This window comes from Parasteatoda tepidariorum, chromosome 5, assembly GCF_982258835.1.
Source record: "Parasteatoda tepidariorum strain Cologne lab strain chromosome 5, Ptep-v5.0, whole genome shotgun sequence".
NCBI classification, from domain to species: domain Eukaryota; kingdom Metazoa; phylum Arthropoda; class Arachnida; order Araneae; family Theridiidae; genus Parasteatoda; species Parasteatoda tepidariorum.
Genome location: NC_141759.1, coordinates 88,008,186 through 88,015,589, shown reverse-complemented (window position 1 = coordinate 88,015,589; position 7,404 = coordinate 88,008,186).

Genomic DNA, 7,404 nt, shown 5'->3' with positions numbered 1-7,404 from the left:
AAATCTTTTATAAAAGTAATTGAGAGAAATTCATCATATATGTTTGAGAATTGAATCTGTAGTGGTTGACAAATGAATAAGGCAAACCAATAATATTCATAAATAAAACAAATTTTTAGTCATATATTTGCTACCACTTTCTTATTTTAACTAGAATGACTCGTTCGGTAAATGTGTGTAAATGTTCACAGTGGTCTGATCGGACTACCTATCAAAAACCGTGTGAAGGCGTTGGCTAAACCCAAACAATCGAGGATATGTCCAGGGGAAGTCGGTAACAAATAACACTTCATGCAAGTCTGACTTTTTGGCTGGATACAAAAGTCATGCATTTCAGGTGCCCACTTATGAGTCTCGAGACAGCCGTTCGATGTTTTTTGTCCCCTTTGAACTCCAGAGCTCCCTCCGGGCATTTCCTATTAATCCCGGGATGGGCGGGAGGGGTCAGCCAGATTTACTTATCTTTAAATTTTATCAAAGAGAAAATCTCTTGATAGGTAAGAGCATAATCAGTGGTCGCCAACACAGAGGAGCCTCTTTTAGCTAAGTTATCTGCGACTTCATTTCCAGGGACGTTAACATGGGAGGGGATCCATTGAAAGTGGACATCCCTATATTTTGCTATAATTTAAAGCTTATTGATAATTTGAATGCTCACAAGGTCTTCCACGCGACTCCAATCCTGCAAGTGTTGAATGGAGCTTCGGCTATCAATATGTGGTAGCTGTTAACAGGATTCAAGCACCTTGCTTGAGTAAATGAAATTAATAAAAACTAGCTTGCTTTAAACTTTGTGTGACTTCGAATGTAGATTGATGGCCAACGTGGGGAAACGCTTAATCGAGTTGTCAATATCGTTGTCGTTGAATCTGATGCTATGGGTGGATCTGTGATTAATTTATTGAGTTTTTTATTTGTTTTGCTGATTGTGGTATGAGGCGTCGGATGTAAAGTGAGCAAATATTGGTCTGAATTTTACATCTTTTTTGTAGTTTTCAAAGTTGAACATCTGGTTGAAGTTCACTGTATTGCATTTTATGGCCTGGTCGAAGAAACCTGTATTTAATATGTGAATATATTGTGATAAGGCCGGTATCTTGAGATTGTTGTGAATATTTGTATTTCTGATTAACCATCTTGTACGGGGAAATATCTTATTCTGAGATTGATCGAGTTTTTTCATGAGATGTTCCGGTATGGTTTGTCCAAGCAGGTGAGACATAGTGAGAATTGGTCTGATCATTGATGTATATAACAGTTTTCTTAGTTTTAATGAGACATTCTGGTTGTAGATGAGTGGTTGTATTATTATTGTTGCTGCATTTGCTTTATTTATTATATTTTTGATATGGTCATTCCAGGTGAGCTTGCTTTTTATTATAAGGCCGAGATAGTTTGCGTTTTTCACTATTGGTATTTGGAAGTTGAAAATGTTTGGTTTGCATTGTGGTAGTATTTTTATTCTTCTTTTCTGCATGATTACGATTTGTCTGCATTTACGGCTGCTTTCCATTTAAAGCACCAGTCTTCTATTTAATGTATTTGATCTTGTAGTTTCTGTAATGATAGATTTGGATTTCTGGATTTGATGATAAAATCATTATTATCATCCTCATCATCATCATCAATATTTATCTGGGCGCCTGGGGCCGTTAGTGGCCTTTTTCCCATTCGTCTTGAATTGTGATCTTTAGGGTGGTTCTTTCTGGTAATTGGAATGCAATTGGAGAAAATCATTATTATTAAGTGCAATATTTATGTTAAAAGGCTTTTTGTTTTAATTACAGTGGTATTGAGATGAAAAAATAGCTTATATAACTACCTATGCATATTTTAGTCGATGCAATTTTTGCATGAGTGAAAGGACTCCATTTCTTAAAACATTTAAGCAAGATCTTTTTCTCCAACAGTTTTGCTGCGTAGCATCTTCTAAAACACTTGCTGCTAAAAGGAAGGAATATTTACAGATACAAAGGAATATTTACATTGAGTTAGTAAATAAAGTTTCTATATTTTTGTCCACCCTCTGTATATTGCTTAGTCGAAGAAAGAAGTGCTTTCGATCTTCGCCTGACTCAATGATAAAATTCAAACGGTTTTGCCTGACATTCAAAAGACAATATCTAACATTAAAAAACTGTTACTTTCAAATCGATATTCAATCACCAGAAAACTATTATTTAGTACTTAAAAATCAATATTCAGTATTTAAATGGTACCATATCATCCTTGAAATCAATATGTGATATTCAAAAACTGCTATTTGATTATTACAATTTAATATATAGTATTCAAAAACTGAAACTTATTAGTTTAAAATCAATATGCGATATTCAAAAAAAAATGAAAGACTAATTTTTCAATTTTCAAATACGTTATACTTATTTCAAAACTAAGTGCTTTCAGTATTTCGTCTGAAACGATGGCATAAGCTAACTCCGCCATGCTTGATATTCAAAAATCAATATTTGGTATTAAAAAACAGTTACACAGTACTCCAAAATCAATATTTGTTAATTAAAATTAAATATTTAATGCTCTCGTTTCTTACCATATATAAAAATTCAATGATGGTGTCACAGTCTTCCACTGTTGTCCCTGCATTTTTATTCGCCGGAAAATCACGTGGTCTGATTCAGTTTTCCTTCATTCATTTCCATAGTGTTTTGACTCTCACCAGCATAAAATTAATCAAAGTCATAAAGGTATAGTTTTTCTATAAATATTTTTTGTATCCCTAATTTAAAGATATTTTCCTGTACCACTATTATTACGCTTTTAAATCAAGAATTTAAAACTAAGAGAATTGTCTTCTTTTTTTATTATTATTATTATAATGTTATTCTTCGCTACATTTTAAGTTAAAGTTATTTAGAAAGGTGGTGTAACCTTATTTACCGTTTTACAATTATTATTTTTGTGCAAATAACACTAATATACTATTATACACCGACGATCCATTAAATTATGACCACCCTCCATCTATAGCAATGGGTTTCACAGTTTCTCACCCAGGAACAATGTTTTCATGGGGCGCATTAGGACCCATAATCCTCATAGAACAATCCTTGACGTCTGTAAGCTACTTGAACATAGTTGCAGACCAGGTTCCCCCATTCATGGCAACAGTTTTTCCTGCGGGGGATGGTGCTTACCAGCAGGATAATGCACCATGTCATAAGGGTTGAATCGTCGAGGAACATTCCAGTGACTTTCAAGTTATGTCGTGGCCCCGAAACTCACCTGACCTTTATCCATGGGATTGATAAAGGTCAGGGATTGATCCACGGGATTGATCAGCTCTCAATGAAAAACCAAATTCTTGCTGCCGAGCTACCCCCTCGCAATGTGAGGGAATTGCAGGACCAGTCGGTGAGCGCTTGGTACCAGATACCTCAGACTACCTATCAGCACCTTGTGGAATCAATACCACGGTGGGTGCTAGCAGTTTTGAGGGCTAAAGGTGATTTTGCATGTTATTACCAGGGTGGTCATAATATAATGGCTCTTTGGTGTAAATTACAGTTAAAGAAGATCTCTTAAATGATTTAGAAGTTAGCTATCAGCTTCATGCACAATGAGATGCAAGCAAAATTAGTATTTAATATATCCGCCCGATTTGTAAGCGAAAATATTAAGTTACGATTGTGAAATCATCAAATTTGTTTGAACAATATATTGTCATAACAGTATAAATGTTATTTTTAAAAAAATGATTACTTAGAAAAATTACTTCTGCTCACCAATAAATCTAAATAATTATAATACTAATATTTGGACCCTGGAAGTGGAGGCACAAGCGTAAGCAAACGGAATTCCTTTTAGTGCATGCATGTTTAGTGAATAATTTCAACTTCAGTAGAAAAAATTTTTCCGCCAAAAAACAACAATGATTGCCACGCAATCATTGAGTTTGGTGAGCAGCAGTGAACAGGGGGCTTAGTCCCCTAGTTTAAATATGTTTTTCTATCTCCGAGAAATGGTCATCTATCTAATATAACAGTTTAAGCTTGACAGAGTTATTAAAATAACAAAGGAATAATTCTCTCTCTATTCGTTTTGCTAGCTGGAATAATTCATTTTGCTTATTTACATCGAATGCTAACAGGGAAACACTCAACGGTGTTTAGGGAAAACTTTTAATCGGGAGCGAAAACTATAGTTTTTATGGAAAGTTTTTCGTCTAACAAGTCCGTTGTGCAATATTCACGTGGAAAAAATTTGGTATCAACGGAAAAAATCAAAAATTTGCATACAGTTTAAACCCGAATTAGGCAAATTTTCTCAGCAAACATTTTGCGGTCATCACTATTGTGCCACACAGAAAATTATTACAATCAGGAAATTTAGACAGTAGGAGAGAGTGAGGTCAATTGTAACAGGGTATGATTGTAACAGAGCTAAAAATTTCGAGTGTCGGGCTCTAGATTTGATTCCTAGGTGGCGCACAAGGTGTATTTAATAAATCTACATGTACACCCCTGCTGGCAACCATTTTTACGTACTTTTGAAAGAGTTACATCACAAAAGATATTTTCACGCTACTTAAGTACTTTTTTTAGTATTAGAATATTATATTGTAACAAAGTAACTTTGTTTAAAGAGAAAATAATTATTAACCGAATATGTAAGTGGACACCTTAATTAAAGTAAAAAAAACTTAACATTTCAGTAAAAAAAACTTAGTTTTGTTAATTAACTAGCATTGTTTTTAACAAATGAAGCTGAAATGGCGTCTTAGGGACGATTGTAACAGCTGAAAATAAATAATCTTATGTTTACAAACCATTACTTATCTCTTTAAGAACCACCAATAGTTTCCTATATCATTTATATTATGTTGCATGTGCATTATTTTATTTGTCACCTTTCACAGCATAAATTAAAATTTTTAACCCCTTAAAGTTAAAAGTTTAACCCTTTAAGTCTCTGCTCATTATTATTTTTACTCCTAAAATATCGCTACTATTTTGATCAATAAAAAAATATATCACAACTATGATAATAAGTATAATTAACTATGTTTTAGTTGAATTTATGAACTGTTACAATTGACCCCGTAAGTGGGGACAATTGTAACAAGTGCACGACTGTCAAAAATCGTTAACAACTAATATAATAACATTTAAAATAAGGTATTTATTTTTTTTTTCTAGTACAGGGTAGTCTACTTTACTCGTTTGTCAATTAATACTAATAATATGTTGGATTTTTTGTTTGTTAAAAATAGTTAAGTAAAAAATGTTACAATTGACCCCACTCTCCCCTACTTAATTTCAAACTTGTTAAGAAAAAGATAAAAAATATTGTATATCAATTTTTTCACAAGTCCCTCAAATAATATACAATAGTTTAAAAAAATTCAATAATTGACAAATATCTTCTACTAAATAAATATTTTCTAATTTAAAATGTCTTAATAACTGAAAGGAAAATTGTTATTACATAAAATAATCATGTTGAAATAAACGAAGATACATGCCTAATGATTTGTTCTTGCGCATGAACTAACATTAGTTCGGAAAAAAAGGAAACATTGTTTGTTTTATAGTTTCGTTGCTTTTATTACTACAAAGAAGGTTAGGAAGCCTAAAAGCATTTTAGTAATCATCCAAACAACATCATTACCTAAAAAAGCATTTTAGTAAATAAGTTTTCGCTGGAAAATGTTATTACAGTAACAACTCCTGAAGTTTCACAGCAGCAGCTCATGTAACTCTCCTTAGATACTTATTGTTTTCCAAAACAAAGTTTATTGGTGAATTTACTAACTTCAAAAATCGTTCATAACATCTCAGGAAAAATGAACCTATGAATCAGAATTGATGGATTAAATTTTCGTAGTAAACGGAGGTATGTTTTTTTATATTTATATCTATTTTTAAAATGGAAATAATAAATACTAATTACAAAAAGGACTGTATTGTAAAAAATAAAGTTTAAGTCTAGATTTTAGAGATAATTAATATTAAAAAATGTTTCTAAATAAATAAATATAAAAAATACCATTCATAGATTAATACTAGAAAATTTTAAATTCAATTAATTAAAAATATTTATGCAATAATTACAGAATGTTTCTCAAAAAATGAAAGGAAAAGTTTTATAGAATTGTTATTTAACGTTTCGTAATCAATAAACGAAAAAAAAATATCTATTTCCTGTAAAAAAAAAAAATTATTAATTAATCTTTCAAGTTCTATGAAAAAAATTCTATATCTATCACTACAAATCAAACTACTTTAATGCAGAATCCTGTTAAAAGAATTTCCGAAAATTTAATATTTTAATTTCCCTTTTCAAAACTTGATTTTATTTCTGTTTTTGCAACAATATTTTTAGATTTTTTTTTATTTACGATTAATTTATTATAAAAAGGTTAAAAGAAACATTTCGGATAAAAGAGACCCAGTAGCAACACCACCACATTCGGCGATAAGACAGCTGTTCCAATTTTCAAGTCCTTAATATAGCTTTCTGAACACCACAAGATGATTTGAGATAGCCTGGTTGGTAGGGCTCATGTACGGGAGTTCTATCCAGCCGTCCAAAGACTCATCGTGTTGTAAATGGTGGCTGGTACACATTGAATCTGTCGGGTCACAAAGACCTCCCTGTTCCCATGACAAATTATACCTCTGGGGATACTGGATTGGAGATTGATCATTCTCTGGTTCAGTTTAAAATTACAAATTGTGGATGAATGAATGGACGTATGAATGGGTCCGCTCTATGAAAGGGTGTCACGTGTTATGATGGTATGTTTAAGTTATTTTTGTTAGTTATTTATGGGCACAATTTTATTTAATTCTTTTTTGGGCACCGCGTTTTAATTTAAATAATCTCATTTTTTTTTTAATCTATATTTTTTACTTTAATCAACAACCCCATCTGATTTTCATTTACACCCCTATCCTTCAACACCTTCCAATATTTTTCCTTCACCCCTACTTGAGAATGGATTCTTTCACAGGTGTGAATAGTCAAAACGATAGTAGCGCCACCCTTTGGTGCGGATGAATACATGAGCGGGAGAAAAGAGCGGCAATTCGTTTTTTAGACATTCCTGCTGCTGACGACCAGGGCTAAAGAAAATACAAGGGCTAGTTCACTCCACTCTTAGAACTGAAGCTACGATTTCCCTCCTCATGACGTCACTGTGTCTACAGATCTCGGAGATCGCAAGCAAAGATATGATAACTTTGCATCTTTCTCTTGTAAAAATAAGTTAGACTTTTTCTGGTTATTAGCCTTCAAACTTTACGAAATTAACACATTATTTCCGTTTATAAACATAGTTCAAAAAAAACTTTCTTGGTTATTATATTAAAAAAATACCATTTTAAACTTATAAAAATGTTTTGCTATAGTTGGTGAAAATGTCACGATAAATACTTTATTTTA